Source organism: Triticum dicoccoides, chromosome 3A (assembly GCF_002162155.2).
Source record: "Triticum dicoccoides isolate Atlit2015 ecotype Zavitan chromosome 3A, WEW_v2.0, whole genome shotgun sequence".
Taxonomy (NCBI): domain Eukaryota; kingdom Viridiplantae; phylum Streptophyta; class Magnoliopsida; order Poales; family Poaceae; genus Triticum; species Triticum dicoccoides.
Window position 1 is genome coordinate 33,624,173 of NC_041384.1, and position 19,447 is coordinate 33,643,619.

The 19,447-nt window shown below is 47.0% G+C and overlaps 1 long non-coding RNA gene across 1 annotated transcript; it reads right to left on the bottom strand.

Moving 5' to 3' along the window:
- Positions 1-3,175: 3,175 nt before the first annotated feature.
- On the bottom strand, positions 3,176-4,307 carry LOC119266881. Its single transcript, XR_005132178.1, has 2 exons — positions 3,894-4,307; positions 3,176-3,576 (listed from the first exon to the last, which is right to left on the bottom strand). It is a non-coding gene; the product is annotated as an uncharacterized LOC119266881 (long non-coding RNA).
- Between the last annotated feature and the right edge of the window lie 15,140 nt (positions 4,308-19,447).

A 19,447-nucleotide genomic window follows, 5' to 3' on the forward strand; every position in this document is an offset into this window, starting at 1 on the left:
AGATGCGACAGGACCTACCAGCTGGCCAACTAGGAGTAGAGATAAGAGATATCTGTTGAAAACTAGCTAACACCTATTGATGCTGGGGAGCAGGCTCGAGCTAAAGATACTAATGAGGAAGCAGGCAAGGGATAATCTAGCGCCAACATGATGCAGATAAAACCACGTGACAAGGTGTAACCTTTGATTCCTTTTCTATTTTTTAGTTTGTTTCATGTTTTTGTTTCTTGCTTACTAAGCCTTTAAAAAGTGCATCAATGGTCACTTTATTTGTGTTGAAAGCTTTTGTCTGGCCTTTTGGTTGATCTCACTTCTCCAGCAAAGCTACAGGGGAAGGGGGGAGAAAAGATGAGAGATTTCTGGAAGAACCTCAACCATCGATCCATTCCTCCTCACAGTATATACACCTTCCATTTACATTTTGACCCTTCACACTTCCCTGTTTTGCAACTCACACCCTACAACACTCCTGTAACTCACACCCTACAACACTCCCCCTCAAGATGGGGCGAAAACGTCTAAGAGCCCCATCTTGTCACACAATTTTGAGAATGATACAACACTCACACCCTTTGTTAATGCATCAGCAAGTTGATCCCCACTTTTAACAAAGCCTACTTCAAGTACTCCCTCGTCAAGTTTCTCCTTAATAAAATGCCTATCAATTTCGATATGTTTTGTTCTATCATGGTGAACCGGATTGTTTATGATGTTAATTGCGGCCTGATTATCACAATGAAGTTTAAGTGGTCCTCCTTTGAACAACCGAAGTTCAGTTAACAATAATCGAAGCCACAACAACTCACATAGGCCCGCAGCCATGGATCGCAATTCTGCTTCTGCTGTGGACCTGGCGACAACACTTTGCTTCTTACTCCTCCAACTGACTAAATTTCCTCCCACAAAGATGCAATAACCTGAAGTGGATCTCCTATCATCCAGGCACCCAGCCCAATCAGCGTCTGTGTATCCCTCAACTTCTAGATGACCATGATATGAAAGAAGAATTCCTTTTCCAGGACACCCTTTGAGGTATCTCAAAATTCTATTTACTGCATCTAGATGACTTGATCGAGGATCATGCATATATCTACTCACCAGACTAACTGCATATGCAATGTCTGGTCTAGTGTGGGATAGATAAATTAAACGCCCTACAAGTCTCTCATATCTCCCCCTATCAACAGGTTCTCCTGAATTTGCTGTAATACGAAGGTTCATTTCAATTGGTGTGGCAGCAGGTTTACTTTCAAGCATCCCAGTTTCAGTGAGAAGATCAAGCACATATTTTCTTTGAGAGAGATAGATACCTTCAGCCCCATAAGCTACTTCGATTCCCAAGAAGAAGTGAAGAAACCCGAGGTCTTTGACCTCAAATGACTTCGCCAACATCTTCTTCACATTCCTTATCTCCTCATCATCATTACCTGTAATCACAATGTCATCAACATATACCACCAATATGACATTTTTGTTTTGGTGATGCTTAAAGAAAAGGCTGTGGTCGGCATTGCTCTGTTTAAAGCCCAAGGAGCAGACTTCTTTGCAAAATCTTCCAAACCAAGCCCTTGGTGACTGTTTAAGTCCATAAAGTGATTTCTTCAATCTGCACACTTTACCCTCTGTCTCAGGCCCATTAAACCCTGGTGGAATCTCCATATAAACTTCTTCCTGTAGATCTCCATGAAGGAATGCATTCTTCACATCTAGTTGGAACAACTTCCACTTGTTATTCGCTGCCACCGAGATTAAAGCTCTAATGGTGTTCATCTTTGCAACCGGGGCGAAGGTTTCATCATAGTCCAACCCATACGTTTGGCTATAACCTTTCGCCACAAGTCTTGCCTTGTATCTCTCTACTTTGCCTTCTGGTGTATGTTTTATGGTGAACACCCATTTGCATCCTACTACCTTCTTGTTATTGGGAAGTGGTGTAACTACCCATGTATTATTCTTGTCGAGAGCAGCCATCTCCTCCAGCATAGCTGCCCTCCACTTTGGGTTTAATTTTGCCTCCTGCCAATCCCGTGGCAAAGGTTCTGCAGCATCCAGTGCTGCGATAAAAGACTTGTAAGAAGGACCGACAATATCATACGAGACATAGTTGGAGACCATATAAGGATCCAATTTAGAGGGCAATTTTCTGGCATTAGACCGTGGCTGCTTTCTGTGAGCTATCGGAACATCAAGGTCATGATATTGAGAAGAGATGTTACCACTGTCCGAGGAAGATCTGGTGTCATTAGTTTAACCTTGCGTATCATCCTGGTGGTCAGCCTCCTGCTCTTGCTCCCGGTGTTGTCCATAAGCCTCTGGTTCGGGTTCCAGCACTTGCATTTGCTCCTCTGTGGTACGTTGTCTTCGTGTATACACCTGAATCTCCCTTTCCTCATTTGGTCTTGGCCACCGGAGTGCTTCATTCGATGTATCATACGGCTCCCCCTGTCTTTGTTCTTGTCTTGTTTCTGCTGGAATTACCCCAATTATCATCTTTCCTGATGTTTCATCATCTTCTTCTTTCTCACAATTCACACTAGAAGTTTCATTAGTAAACAAATCAGGGAACACATCGGTTAAATCTGTTGGCTCACCATAAAATGGTTCTTGCTCTCTAAATACCACATCCATACTCACAAACATTCTCCTCTCAGATGGACACCAACATCTATAACCCTTCTGTGTACCGGAATAGCCTACAAATACACACTTTAATGCCTTTGGATCTAGTTTGCCAACCGATGGTCTATAATCCTTCACAAAACAAACACAACCAAAGACCTTAGGAGGAACTACATATTTTGTTTCACCTGTAAGACACTCCATTGGTGTTTTATAACCAAGTACCCTGGATGGCATTCTATTCATTAAGTAGGCAGCTGTCATTATGGCCTCACCCCACAAAAACTTAGGAACATTCATAGATGTCATTATGCAACGAGTGATTTCTAGAAGATGTCTATTCTTCCTCTCTGCCAAACCATTCTGCTCCGAAGTACCTGGACAAGTTGTCTGATGAATAATCCCAAAACTTGAAAAGTACTCATCAAATTCCTTGTTCACATACTCCGTGCCATTGTCAGTGCGAAATATTTTCATACATGCATTATATTGTGTTCTGATCATATTGTGGAAATCAACAAAGCATTCGAACACATCATTCTTGTTCCTCAACACATAAACCCAAGTGACTCTAGTACAACAGTCAATAAAGGTAACAAACGACCGATAACCATTTAAAGATGAAACACCACTAGGACCCCACACATCAGAATGTATAACTTGAAGTGGTGTGTCACTTCTATTATCAGATGATGTGTAAGAGCTACGTGTCTGTTTGCCATATTGACAAGCATCACATACTAGACACCCCTTGCTAACTTTCTTATAGAGATCAGGATAAAGTTGACCGAGAGTGACAAAAGACATATGTCCTAGCCTGCGGTGGTGGAGAAGAAATTCTTCAAGTGGTGAAAGAGGTATAGCAGCTGCTACTACCGCAGGAGACATATTATTATCCAGATAATACAACCCATCATGCATGCTCCCTGTCCCAAGTCTTCTTCCAGTCCCAAGTTCCTGAAACAAGCATCATGATGGAAAGAAGATGGCAACACAATTTAGCTCTTTTGTAATGCAACTGATGGATAGTAAATTTATTGGGAATGAGGGAACATGCAAAACAGAGGACAAAGATATATCATTGCTGCACACAATTGTTCCTGATCCCATAATGGTTTGGGAGGAGCCATCAGCTAATTTAACGCTTTGCCTTTGTATCTCAGGAGTATAATCAATAAAGCTTTTGTAGGAGCCAGCCATATGTCTAGATGCACCTGAATCTAATAGCCATGGTGCATTGATGGATTTATATTTCATAGTGCGAGAGTTGTTACCACCGAAATTTGCAGAGGCCGTAGAGGCAGATGTTGCAGGTGCTTCAGCGGTTGACTTGTCACCTAAATGTAGCTCCTTGAATTGACACCACTTCTCCCAATCCTCAGCAGTCATGTGAACGCTCATGGTTTGAGTGGTATTTTCAGAGATTAGAGATGTGTTCGCTCTACCAGTAGGGCGTGTTCCTCGCCCGCGGCCACCTCGTCCTTCAAACCCACGACCACGCCCTCTTCCCCGCCAGTCCTGCCCTCTTCCTCTACCTGCTCCCATTAATTCAGGGCATGAAGACCTCAAATGTCCTGGTTCACCACACTCAAAGCATTTCCTTTCCACTATGTTTGATACCGGCTTTTGATAATTTCCACCCTCTGTTGCATAGAGTGCTGATCGCCGATGCATGATGCCTTGTGTCACAGAACTGGCTGCCTCTAATTTCAACCTAGTTTCCTCACTGATGATAGCTGAGATTGCCTGCTCGAGTGTAGGCAGCTTTCCACTACCATAGAGTGCAGCCCTCCTGTTTTCAAACTTAGGATGAAGTCCATTTAGGAAGTCCCTTACACGTCTCCTTTCAGTCCATTTGTTAAATTTCTCAATACACTTGCCACACTCCATCTCAACTGGGTCAAAATAGTCAATGTCACTCCACAATCTCTTCAACTCAGACACATACTCCACAACTGATTTATCACCCTGACTCAACCCTTGCAACTCCCTCTGAATTCTACAAGCAAGCATCTCATTGCCGACTCCAGAATATGTGCCTTTCAGCAGCCGCCAAATTTCTGATGCTTCCTTAATCCTTTCCACTTGTTTAGCAATTTTAGGTGAAACTGAACTCAACAGCCATGCTCTCACTAATGCGTTGGTCATCTTCCACTTTTGACCTTCCTTAGAGTTCTCATCTGCTGGTTTTTCAATTGCCCCAAGAATATAGCCCTCTAGCCTTCTTGACACAAGAATAGTCTCCGCATGTTCTGCCCAACTTGCATAGGTTTCAGATCCTTCTAACTTCACCAGGGGCATCTGCAATGGATGGATATCTTCCTTGACCTCTGCCTCTAACTTCGAACTCTCTCCTTGCTTCCCAATAGTCTCAAACAGCAATCTGTACTTCTCGTCCATGGCTCTCAACACCGCTGCAAGCTCTCCTGCCGTGACACCTGTTGGAGCACCATCAGCCATCCTGGCACACCTCTCCTTGGTATATTGCTCTGTTCTTCTTTCCACTCACAGCAGAAACAACCCACAAACAGATTCAGATTCAGGCAACACACCCTTAATCTGTCACTTTGGATCCCCTCTGCCGCTGCTTCAGATTTCAAGCAGCCACACTTCCGCCTCCTGCTGCTACACCCAGCTCCCCCAGCCTGCAGCTCCTGCACGCGCCACAAAGAGGGGCCTCACTCCCAGGTCGCACCACCACTGGCTTCAACTCCGAGCGGCTGCGCCGCCCCACACTCCTGGCGGCAGCCTCCTCTTCTCCCCGCTCCAGTTCACCACCAGCAGCCGATTCAACACCGGCGAGGGTCAAACAGCGCCTCCACCTCCTGCTCTGACACCATTTTGTCTGGCCTTTTGGTTGATCTCACTTCTCCAGCAAAGCTACAGGGGAAGGGGGGAGAAAAGATGAGAGATTTCTGGAAGAACCTCAACCATCGATCCATTCCTCCTCACAGTATATACACCTTCCATTTACATTTTGACCCTTCACACTTCCCTGTTTTGCAACTCACACCCTACAACACTCCTGTAACTCACACCCTACAACAAAAGCTCACTTTGAACAATGTACTTAAGAATACGGCCACTATATACCACTTAAGAATACAAAATTCAATTGGTTAAGAGGGATGCGTGGGCCCCACCCACCTGAAAATATTTTTTTTGAGGGGTGGTGGGGGGGAAGCAAGAATGATAAACACACGGACCTTTTACAGGGCTGTTACGGGACTTTCCCATAATACTCCCCCCTATTTTTCATCAGGGTGGGGCCCCAGCCTCCTCTTGATCCAATTAAAAAGCGCCAGGTCAATCCCAGTCCCTAATCCTTAAGTAAACTTCTGTTGATGTAGCATTGGTGGGGGATGAAGAGGAAAGGGCCGTAAGGTAATCATCCGCAGCACGGGTGCACGTACGCAGCACACACGCATTGCAGCCTTCTACACGCCCAAGTCAGTCCACTACCTCGCCAATTCGCCATGCAGCCCGAGCCCGTGGAGTCCTGCCTCCCCAACGCGTCTGCCGGCCGAGCCCTCTCGCCATGTCTTCCACGTGGTCACCTCGACCATATGTCTCCCGGCCTTCAGCGTCTGGTTTCGCACGCAGCCTGCCGCCGCTCGGCGCGATCGTGCAGCTTCTCCCTTGTCACCATTCACAACATGCATGCATGTACACACACAAAGCAAGCACAAACACAACTCAATACGCACGCACAACAACGAGCAGCCGCTGCCTGGCATGGCTAGCAGGAGTGGACGTACGGTGCTGGGGTGCACGTCGTGCTGCCGGTCATCCGGGACAGGATCTCATGAGCAATCGCCGGCCGCGTCGCACTCGCAACACTGATCGATGCCGGCCGGCGGATGTACAGGAGCTGCGAGACGAGCTAGGCGGCGCAACACATACCAACTCTCTGTTTGCATGAGATGGCCACATGAACGACTGCGGCGACACCCACACCGGTCGCTCTCCTCGCCGTGCGCGCGCACCATGGTGGCGCGGCTACCGGAGCATGCCCCGGCGGCCTCCGATATGTCATATGTGCATGTTGTGTGCTAGGCTGCTAGCTGTGCGCGCGCTTGCGTGTTGTGTGCGAGTGTGTGTGCATGCGTCTTGTGTGTTCTCATAACAAGGTCGCACTCTAGTTTATTTATCGCAACGAAGCTGCTAGTTCAATTGGCTGGGTTGTCTGGGCGTCAGCGACAAGCCCCTGGTTTGAATCCCTAATTCTGTCGCATAGTTTTTCCTGTTCATTTCTTATTCAACCCACTGACAGCAGGGACCCATGCGAGGTAGAGAGAGAACATTGGCTGACTAGGCTACATTATTTGCCATGTAGGCAATTTGACCGGTTAAAGTGGCACGTAATCACCTCAAGTTGTATATAATGGCCGCATTAACTATATGCTTAAGCAAAATGACCAAAGTGAGCTTTAAAACAAATACAGTAATCTATTGACTTTACTTTCCACTCTTTCAAGGCGACTTGAAAAAGCCTTCCTCTCTTCAATCTCTGGCTGTGAACCCGTGCATTCACCTCCCCTTCGCCTGCCGCTCCGGCTGCCGGTGGTGGGGAGAAGAACCCTAATGTCTCGTCTCCCGCTAGTAGATAGGTAGGGTTTAAGTCCTCTAAAGGGCATGGTTTGGACGGATGGCGGTGCCCCTTCTTTGAGTCAGTCTTCCGGGATTCGATCTTCCTTAAATTCGTCTGTTGGGACGGATTAGACGGAGCTTCGGCGTAGATTCCTACCAACTCCTTGGAGGCGGCGAGGTTAGGGTTTCTCGCCGTGCATACCCAACAATAATATTTGGTGTCAGATTTTTCAGATCGATTCAAGGATTCAACGGCAACGACTGCAACTCTAGGGCGCTAGTCCTTAGAGGCACGTGCACGAAGACTACACATGGCACTATTTTTTTCTCTATGAAGAACCCCTTGTATTTTTGTTCTCTCGTGGCTGTAATCTTTCAAAATTCCCACATTTTCGGAACCCATGTGAAGTATTTGATGAAATGTACAGCAGTCCACGAAATCGTGCACGCCGCCCCGCACCCCGCACGGCACCTTGCTTCCCGAGGAAGTGGACGCCGCGGAGGAACCCAGACGCAAGACTGCGCCGACGCAGAGCACGTCGGTCAGCCTGGTGCACGGGGCCACAGAGTAGCTGCGCGTAGATGCTCTGTTTTCTTTTTCTTTTGAGAACTACGTAGATGCTCTGGTATATACGCGTCAACGCACAGGATGGCCTCGTCGAGCCTGGTGGTGCACACGGGTGTCCTGCGCATGGGCGTGGTGCTCATATCACGTTTTCTATGAACCGGAGGAGATGGGCGGGGTAAGAATGGGTCCACCTTGACAAAAAACACGGAGAGGCGATTCGGGGGCGATCGCTAGGCGACCGCCGCTGACTCGCTAGGGTTAGGGTTTTTTGCAGTGGTGGTGAAGATTCCGGTGGTTCGAGAGGGACGACGGTGATCCCTGTTCGGGCTGATTGGATTGGGTGCTTTACCCCGTGGTTTTTCCATGGCGGAGAGAAGCGGCAAGGGTGGGATGGAGACCCATGGGTCGAGGATAACCCCCCGTGCGACGGAGAAGAGTAGGGCCTCTAATGTGATGGCCATGAAAACGCCGGTGCAAAGGACGACTCCAAAGGGATTGAAAGATGACACGGGGAAGATGGCGTCCGTAGGGAGAAGCAGAACTTCATCGACATCCCCGACAGAAGGCAAGGAGTCAGCGGAGGCAGCAGGACTTTCAGATCGGATGGGGGGGGGGGCTAATTCTTACAGAGAAGGAAGCATCCGGATTTGTTTTCGGGGGAAGTAGGAAGGAGTTGCCTAAGGCTACAAAGTGGTCAATCATTGGAAAAGCTTTCACTCCCAAGCCAATGAACTTCAAAGCCCTAGAAAAATCTATGCAGAGAGCATGGGGCCTCCACAAGGAAGCAAAGTTCAGCGATATTGGGGGGAACAAATTTGTGGTGCACTTTGGAAGTGAGGGTGACTGGAAACATGCACTTAATGGAGGACCATGGCAGTTTGATTTCAATGTGGTTGTGCTGAAGGAGTACAAAGGTAATACTAGGCCGTATGAGATGGTTTTCGACTCAGTGGAGGTTTGGGTTAGGGTTACTGACCTACCCCTGGATTATAGAACAGAGGCCTTTGAAAAGGCCTTAGGGAATTGGCTTGGTACAGTGATACGGGTAGACGTGGGGAAGGATGGATCAGTTAAAGGAGCGCACCTTAGGGTTCGCACAAAGCTGTCAATATTTGAGCCCCTTGTGAGGGGCTTCAATTTGAAGGAGACAGAAGACGATCCTCAAGGAATATGGTACGACTTTGCCTATGAAAAAATCCCTCACTTCTGCTTTGATTGTGGAAGGCTTGTTCATAGTCCAGGAGGGTGTGTGCCCCTGTGCAGTCAGATATGCAATGGGGAGAGTGGCTCCGTGCATCACCGGAGCGATCCTCCTCTTTCAAGGACGGGGTGCAGATGGGAGGGGGCCAAAACAGTTATAGTTTCAACAGTGCTCCCTCGAATGAGAGCAATGGTGAAAGGAGGAGATCTGGTTATGTCCGAGATATCCCTACGAAGAGAAATCTGGATAGGGATTTCAACGTGTCGGCTGATTCCCGCACTGGCGGCAGCGACAAGAGGAATGAAGAGGAGGTAAACAGCCCTAATAAGCAGCGGCACTAGCCGGGTGCGGAAAAGGGAAAGGAGAAGAGGAACTGGCAGGAGGGTGAAGGAAGAGATGAGATACGCACAAGGGATCTGAGGGAAGACTTGGAACGAAGGAAGGAGAAGGAAATAAGGAGTGAGCTAAAGAATAGACAGATGGATATGAGACAAGAATTAAGGAAGAGATATGTGGCAAAGAGCTATGATGGAGCAGAGTGCTCGGGACAATACTTTCATAGAGAGAGGCGCCCTGGGTATTATGTGAGGAGATCGAGGGATACGTTTGAGTATCAGCCAAAGCAAAACAATGATCACACCTACTCCACGAGTAGGAAGAGGGCTCCAAAACAAATGTGGGTGGCAAAGGGTGACATGAACCAGCAGGACAGCCAGGGAAATTTTATTCGGGCCACGAGGCTGAAGACGGACTCGGTGTTTGATTGAATATCTGAGAACGAACGCTCTGTTTTTGACCGTATCTCAAAAGCTAATGATGGATCGGCGGACCCTGCAAGAACGCAGGGCCGCCGGGAACAATGATCGCCTTAGCCTGGAACTGCCGAGGATTGGGGTTGGACTCGGCAGTGGGCGAACTACGAGACCTGATTAGGTCATACAACCCAGCGGTGGTGTTTTTATCAGAAACAAAGAAGAGGTCAGGGGCGATGGAGAGGCTCAAGTGGAGCATGGGATTCAGACAAGGGGTAGCGGTGGATTGCGAAGGTAAAAGTGGGGGACTAGCAGTATGGTGGAGAGATCACGTTGATGTAACCGTGAGGCCGTGGTGCCAATATTATATAGATGCTAAGATCGTGTATGAGGGAGTACCGTTTAGATTCACTGGAATCTATGGGGAACCTAGAGTTGAAAAGAGAACCAAGACTTGGGATGTACTTCGGTACCTCCGAGCACAAGATGATCTGCCGTGGCTCTGCGCGGGGGACTTTAATCGACAAAATGAACAGCAGGGTGGTAACCCTAGGTCTCTAAACCAGATGGCACTTTTCGAGGAATGCTTGTCTGACTACGGACTAGCTGATTTGGGATTCTCAAGATACCCCTTTACTTGGGATAATAAACGGGATGCGAACGACAATATCCAAGTTCGGCTAGACCGGGCGACATGCAATGCGGAATTTGCGCAGATTTTCCCAGCGGTCGAAGTGCAACATATTATGACGGAGGAGTCGGATCACCAAGCGCTACTTATCAAAGCACTGACAACTCATGGTGAGAAGAGGAGCTAGGGGCAGAGAGCGTTTTTATATGAGGCTGCATGGACAAGGCATGAGGGTTATGAGGACATGATCGCTGCTGCATGGGGTGAGGCCCATGCGGCCAATCAGCACGACGGGGATCTCGAGACTGCATGCAGTCGGGTGCGGACCGCTTCGATGGCCATGCAAGAGTGGATCCGAAGGGTTTTTGGCTCAATTAAAAAACAGATTGCACACTTGAAAGGACAACTCCTTGATGCTAAGGAGCGAGCTGCAAAGTCAGGTTACAGACAAGAAGTGAAGGAGATTGAGGACCAGCTGCATGAGTTATATGAGAGGGAAGAGGTGTATTACAAACAAAGATCGAGGGTTGACTGGCTAGCTGAGGGTGACCAAAACACATGGTATTTCCAAAATAGAGCCTCGCATCGAAAAAGAAAAAATACGGTAAAGGCGCTAAGGAAGGAAGATGGGTCAAAGTGTACAGATGACGAGGGTATGCGTATGATGGCCGCTCAATTCTACGCCAATCTCTTTGCTTCTGAAGGGTCGACGGGCAGTGACAAGGTGTTACAGCATATTGAGAGAGTGGTTTCGGATGAGATGAATGGAAACCTTGGTGCGCCCTTCACAGATGAGGAGATTGAGACGGCCCTATTCCAAATGGGGCCTACAAAGGCGCCGGGACCGTACGGATTACCGGCCATGTTCTACCAACGGCACTGGCAGTTGGTTAAGAACGATGTATGTGGTGCGGTAAGAGAGTTTTTGGCAGGGAAGGCTGCACCGAACGGGTTTAATGACACCATCATTGTTATGATTCCGAAAGTAAACTCACCGGAGTTACTTTCACAGTTCCGCCCAATTAGCTTATGTAATGTTCTTTATAAGATTGCGGCTAAGGCACTGGCCAACCGCTTAAAAGTTGTGCTTCCTTTTATGATATCTGATGAACAGAGTGCTTTTGTACCAGGAAGATCAATAACGGATAATGTGCTAGTGGCCTACGAATGTGTTCATGCAATCAGGAAGAGGAAAAGAAAAAAGCCGATGTGTGCAGTAAAGTTGGATATGATGAAGGCATATGATCGGGTGGAGTGGGGTTTTCTGGAGAAAATGTTGCTAAAATTTGGCTTCTCTGATCACTGGACAGAGATGGTCATGCGATGTGTGAAATCAGCAACTTTTTCAGTTAAGTTGAACGGCGGTCTTTCTCATCAATTCAACCCGTCAAGAGGGCTGCGCCAGGGTGATCCCCTCTCCCCATACCTCTTCTTGTTCTGTGTGGAGGGGTTCTTGGCGCTCTTGAGGGTTGCGCAACAGGAGAAGCAAGTGAAGGGATTGGCTTTCGGGAGCAGTGGACCTACGGTCACTCACCTTCTCTTTGCTGATGATAGTGTGGTGTTTGTGGAGGGCTCACGAGATAATTTTGAAGCTTTACAGTCCATCCTTAAAGAGTATGAGGATGCCTCGGGACAGAAAGTCAACCTCCACAAATCTGCAATTTTCTTTGGGAAAGGAACGCCGGATGATAAAAAGGAGGAACTAAAACAGGTCCTAGGGATTTCGGAGGAGGCACTGAGTGAGAGATATCTTGGACTACCCACGGTGGTGGGGAAGTCGAAGGACGACACTTTCAAATATGTTGAGACAAGTGCGAGGGGGAAGGTCTCCGGGTGGAAAGGGCAAGGACTATCCAAGACCGCAAGGGAAGTTCTCGTCAAGTCGGGCCTCCAATCTACACCAACTTTTACCATGAGCTGTTTTCAACTCACGAAGAAAATGTGTGGGAACCTGTCTTCTATTTCTTCGAACTTCTGGTGGGGTGAAGCAAATGGTAAGAAGAGGGTGCATTGGATCGCCTGGGACAAAATGTGTACGAGAAAGCATGAAGGAGGAATGGGTTTTAGAGATCCGGAGGCTTTCAACCAAGCTATGCTTGCCAAACAAGCATGGAGACTGTTCCAGGAACCCGCTTCACTATGTGCTCGAGTGTTGAAAGCCGGGTATTATGTTGATGGACCCATTCTGAATGCAGCTTGTCCAAGTGGTGGCTCGTACACTTTCAAGAGCATTTTGCACGAGAGATATCTCTTACTCGACGGTCTGATATGGAGGATTGGAGATGGCTCCAAAATTAAGATTCATCACGATAATTGGATTCCGAGGAAGGGTAGCTTGAAGCCACTGGGCCAGAGCTACATACATGGGATTGTGAGAGTGTGTGACTTGTTGGATGATACGGGCAGCTCCTGGCACGTGAACAAGGTGGAAGCAATGTTTCCACCTGATGAGGCTCGAGAGATATCCCAAATCCCAATTGGTGGCCCGGAGGTGGAGGATTACCAGGCATGGAATTACACAAGGAACGGGGTGTTTACGGTCTGGTCTGCCTACCACTTACGGATGAGTCAGAAGCGGATGCGTTCGGGCCGGCCAGAGACATCGTCATTTGTTGCGGATCATAAATCATGGCTAAACCTATGGGATACGGTGGCACCAGGCAAGGTCAAGACACACATGTGGAGGCTGATACGAAACGGACTCGCAGTGGGGTCGAGCTGTCAAGGAGGAAGATTAAAGCAGGTGTATTCTGCCCGGCGTGTGGATGAGAGGAAACGAATCAACACAGGTTCTGGAGTTGTTTCCATTCTGCAAAACTTTGGAAGACAACGAACTCGGTATTGGGAGTACCGATGGCGATCCCACCGGCGTCGGTTTGCTCCCAGAGTACTTTGTTGTGGTGGCTCTTGACGTGGTTCGCAGAAGCATCAGATGATGAACGAGTTGTCCTTGTACAGGGCGCGTATGCGCTCTGGTTAGCAAGGAATAATGCTCGTGATGGCCAGAAGATTGAAGATGCGGACGCGATAGCAAGAAGAGTTTTCAGCTTAATGGAGGAATGGCAGTCCATACATGGCCTAAAACACAAGCAAACGACATCTGTTGTGAAGGAGAAATGGCGTCCACCACAGGAGGGGTGGGTGAAAGCCAATGTAGATGGAGCTACGGCCAAGGTGGGGGAGAATGGTGGCACGGGTGTCGTGCTCCGGAACCATGTGGGCGTATACATGGGTGCAGCAAGTCAATTCCTTCCAATGTGCAGTGATCCAGCGGCTGTGGAGCTTCACGCTTGCAAAGAAGCATCTCGGCTGGCAGCAGAGCTGAACATACAAAGTATACACATTGAGACCAACTGCCACGAGATCGCCTGCAAGCTCCAGAGTAAAGGGAAGGATTTTTCGCCGCTGGGACCGATCGTGGAGGAAGTCAAGCAGATGCTTGCATCGCGTGAGAGATGGAAGGTGTCGTGGGTCCGAAGAGAGGCAAACAGGGCTGTACACTTAGTAGCTAGAGAAGCAGTGACCAATAAGCTAGATTTTATGTGGCGGTTTATGCCCCCAGATTTCTTATTGCATGTGATTTCAGACGAGATCCCCACGGGGAATAATTAAATAAAGGTTGATCTTTAGTTTCAAAAAAATATGAACCGGAGGAGATGCCGACGATGGCGTCCACTGCGTCGACGCGCTGCGCATTCCATCAGACACATCGCGTGCATTCCACAAAAGAGGGTTGTGGGAGAAAAAGACAAGGTGTCCTTTGTTAAGTGCCACGTGTGGGCTTCGGCAGGATTTTGTATCAAGCTGACCCCACACAAGTTTCTTTTTGAACGTAAGTAACTTTATTCCTCGTATAATAGCCATGTCATTTACAATATGTGGAAGAATAAAGTCAAGGGGATTGGAGTCCCAAAATTCAGATAAACCAAGACTAAAGTAGTGCTTTGCTAAATAGTCAGCAACAAGATTGGTTTCCCTTCCGCAATGAACAAACCTAACATTTGAAAAGTCCATCCCAGCAGACTAGTCTCGGTGATGATTAGCACATCAGGACCTATGTAAGCATCAAGGTCTGAAACTGCCTCCAATGCATTTAAACTATCTGATTCAATGATTATATTGAAGCATCTGAAATTTGAAGCCAAAATAAGTCCATACCGAATAGCCTTTATCTCTGTCGAAACCACTTATGTTACATGAACCAAAGGCCAGGTTGCCGCTGCGATCAAATTACCCCGGTCATCTCTCGCCACAGCTTCGCAAGCTCCTGCCAAGTTCTCCGCATGAAATGACGCATCTACATTAATTTTCACACAGCCCGTCTCAGGTTTCTTACATATTTGATCAAATTTTCAAACTGGCTGATTCAAAGTATTTGCACGGAAGAAGTTCGTGACCCCATACAAGTTAGTGGACCACTCGGTTGCTATATTGTCATTTGTATTAATCTTGTTTTTTATATGTTATACTTGTCGTCATGTGTGCTTGTTATATATATATAAATAAATCACCAAAGGTTAGTCGTGGTGGTCTCATTTTTTAATGTAATCCCTATGCAATAGTTAACCTTTTTCCTTTTCCAAACCAACCTTCTTTAAAATCTACCAAGTTTATTACGAGAATGCATGTGTTGAAATAAAGAACGTGAACCTATTGAAGCCTTCACCCATGGTTATTGGTTTTTGCCCCCGTTGCAACGCATAGGCTCTTAGCTTCTCTAAACCCTCAAGAATCATCAGCTCTTCCTGCAGTTCGTTTTTCCTCTTTCTATTATGTCCAAATATATTGAAACCAACTAGTAAAATATTTTTCAATCTCTTCAACTTAATGTTAAAAGAAAAATCAATTAATCACAGTAACTCATAGGTTGTTCCCAATTTTTTCTTAGAACTGAGGGCATGCAATCCTCATTCTTAAACCATGCCACATCAAATCTAAAAGATCTCATAGTCTTAAACTTTAGTAGGGTCAAGAGCGCAATCCAACATAAGAGGATTATGGTCAGAAAGCTCCCTAACCAATTTAAACACATGCGCTAGAGGGGAGAGGCTTTCCCAAGCACTAGACATAAGAATCCTATCCAATTTATCGAGAGTTAGGTTTTGCTGTTTATTAGACCAAGTATAGTGACGTGCAAAAACCCGTTGGAGTCCTCGGCAGGGTGGAAAACATAGCCAAAAGTAGTAGAGGGAATTACACATGGTTTTATTTACCCAGGTTCAGGCCCTCAAGGTAGAGGTAACACCTACTCCTGATTTGAATTTGTTTAATGGTGGAACTCCTCATGCGAGGGGATTACAAATCGTGGTTGATGACTACTATAGAGCATGGGCGTACGAAATATGTCAGATTCGATTCCAACAGATTCCTCTATGGGGTAGCCGAGGAAGGCGAATAGGCTGGATAGTAACAGGAGGCAAGGTTTTGCCCAAGCTCGGGCCCTCGTGATCGAGGTAATACCCTACTGCTGCTCATTTATATTGTGATAGGGGTGTGTACAAAGTACAAAGAAAGTACCAAGGGGTTTTATATATGCTATGATGAGCCAGGCCCCCAACTTATATAACATACTGGAGATCCTAGGGTTACAGATCCTAGTTGGCTATGTCGATGGAGGTAGAGTCCTCCATGACTTCTGTCTCTTCGGCTTGTACTACAAGTCTTCCCGGGTCTTCGTATAGCACGCTATGGGCCGCTTAGGGTGGCCCGGGATGGAACCGACCTAGGGGTCTTCAGCCCATCCCACCTGGTTGGGAACCGATATGGTAAGAGATCCCTGGGCCGGGACACCACCAGTTGCCCTTGAACAGTTCTTCAATATTGGACACACCCCAGCATCTCCTAGCTGCACATCATCTTCAGTCGCCGAGGTTGAAACTGGTCCTTCAGAGCTTTCTTGACAAGTCCGCTCGTTACCGCCTTCTAGTAGTCGGACTGCTGCTGAGGTGACGCAATCCATATCGATCTCGAGTTGTCGATGGAGATGGGCGACATGTACCCGAGAAATGTTTCCTCCATAGTTAGTTCTCGCGGGCCAAATACCCTGCAATGTCTTCAAAGTTTAACTTGTCCAGTCCTAACAAACAAGGCCGGTCTTATCCACTGGTCCCAGAGGACCACGTGTCATCGCCCAAACACTCAGCTATTCAACCGCTACATTTGCACCGCGTGTCACCATCGCAAGGCTTTGCCACCATACCTCCATGTCGCCGTGGGTCGTTCCTTCGGCCGCCAGTTGATGAAGGACAACTAGACTGTCAATGTTGGCAAGGGCACTACCATGGCGCAGGTCAAAAGTATGAACAATAGAATTAGACAACTTTGAAGAATGAGGCAGCCGAGATAATCTATTTTTCTCATCACAACTCCTACAAATATAACCCGCTCCCCGGCCCCTACAATAAAAGGATGCACAAGACTAGAACAAGAACAACCAATTCAGTAAGAAACCAAAATTATATTCCTCATGAGCAAGACCATACACCACCACAACACAAAGGGTACAATTTTTGTTTATATGTTCCACATCTACTTGAATAAGGTTTTCCCCAACTTAACATACTTAACTATCAGGGTATCAAGTCTAGACCCACACAAGATACTTCCAGACTTTCTCATTGAAGGAATCCAGTCCCACCTAAATAACTTCCTCGGATCCAACTTTCTGGGAAAAAAACTCGATAATACTTCTTTCTCCTAATCTCTTGGATACCCACAAAATCCCAATCATATTTCTGAATAAGACCAGACAAACAGGAGGCCATACCATTTCCCCCACCCCCTACAACTCCCAATAAATGTTTTCATTTATATTTACTAGGAATTTTCCTTAACTTGCCAGTTCTACGAGGGGGAAAAGCATATGGTGATGTCATATACCGGGGTGACTCACCATCGAGAAGCCCGTCAACAGGCGTGCTGGTAGGCCCAAAAGGCCCACCACTCACCCAACAACAAGGGGGAGCTCGGAGAAAGGGGGCGACGCCCTTGGATCATCTTGATCCCCAAGCTGGTGGCGACAGCCACCTAGATCACATCTCCACTTGTAAAACCCCGCCAGCAGAACTGACAGTCATGAGGGATTAAATGTGGCCTAAATACAATGAGGGACCAAATGTATATTGTGTATTAACTTGAGGGACAAAAATGTTTATTTTATTTTATTTATGTGTATGACCATCAATGTACTACTCCCTCCGTCTAGGTGTATAAGCCACCTTACGAAAACAAAATAATCCCAAAGCACTTAGGCGCGGTGCATTAACTCCCATATCGTTTCTTGTTTCTTGACATAAATAATGGAATCAACATATAAACATAGTAGATGAGTTCCAGCGGCACGACGGCGTGGTGACGGTGTTGGTGAAGAACAATCTTCGTAGGGCTTCGCCAAGCACTACGAAAAGTATGACGGAGGATAAACTATAGGGGAATCGCAAACAGTGGTGTAAAAAACCGTCAAAAAAGTGCAAAACGTTTGCGATGGAGAATGCATCAAACACGGTTCAGATTTTAGTTGCGTGTGTGATGCAGGGCATACGGTTCAGTTCACTTAACTGTTTGCGATGAGGAGGAACAAAATAAATGGGTAGTCAGATGAAGGTGTGTGCGATATACAACATATGGTTCACTCGGATGAACTGTTTGTGATTAGGCAACACAAAAGAAACGGTCAGTCAGATCAAGGTGTTTGTGATATACGGCATACGGTTCAGTCGAATGAACTGTTTTCGATTAGGGAAGAGAACATAAACGGTTCAACTTAACAAGATGTGTGTGATACGCGGCAAAAAGGCCCGGAGGTTAATTCGAGAACAAGTACACATAGGTTAATTTGACATATATGACTTATAAGTTTCACATAAATCATATCACTTTTTTGGAAAACATTTAATTGTGTTGAATGTATATAGTGATCCGTCCTATTAGTTGAATTAACCTCTAGGCCCATGTTTTGGAAACATGTTGTAAAGTAACGGGATAAACCTTCATTCAAGCTAATCAATATATGTTCAAAAAACAAAAATTATCAAAAAGTAATGAGACAGACCTTCTTCAAGCCAATCAACATGTGTACAAAAAAACAAAAAATGTCAAAAATTACAAAACAAGGACCTCAAGGTTAATTCAACTAATATGATGGAGCATTATATACATTCAACGCAATTAAATATTTATAGTTACCCATCACATTAGTCAATTTAACATCGAGGCCACTTCCCATCCGGTCACCCATCTGATGACTACTCAAGCCTCAGCACAGTTAACTTGGGAGTTTTGTTAGATGAGCTATCGGTAGGGAAGCTGGTCCTTGCTGCTGTAGGATCCCTCTTTGCATCCTTTATTGGGCACCCGGATGACCGACTGTTGCCGCCCAATGGTCAATGCCACGTCCCCCGCATGGCAGTTTTTCAGAGGGTAACTGTATTGTCGCGCCGCGCCCGGTGCAACTGCATGCACACGAACATGTGTGATCGTGCGCCGGCCCCAAATACTGGCAGCACAACTTATAAATTAACGGATGGAGTACTAGTTACAATGATGCATATAATTAAGCAAAGAGATCGCACATGTCTGTATTGACTGGAACGAGAATGCAATAGCACAATAAAAATTAAGGCCACGATGATGCGATCGCAGTGGTGGTTACAGGAGGTAAGAACAAAGATGCATCCATCAACGTACGACCTCCTCCTCCTCAACTCAGTGCGCCGGGCCACCGACCGGCGGCTAAGGGGCGGCGGTTTTTGTTGTGAGGTCAAGGTGCTTCTCAGCAAAGGCATCCAAGGCTTCCAACCGGTTGAAGAAGGCCAACGTCGTAGCGTCCTCACTGGCCTTGTAGATACCTATGTACACGATTTGCTCGTACACGTGGATGTGTAGGTCGATGAATTCTTGCAGGGCGAGGCGCCTCGCGGCGAGTGCAACCGCCAGGTGGACATTCTTCGTGGCGTCAGCGGGCAGTCGCAGGGCCACTAGTGCTTGAAAGAGGTTCTGACCATGGAGGCCGATTAGGGTGGCAGGCAATGAGGAGCCCGGGCGCACGGGCTGGAGGAGTACGGTGATGTCGTCTGCGAGCTTCTTGA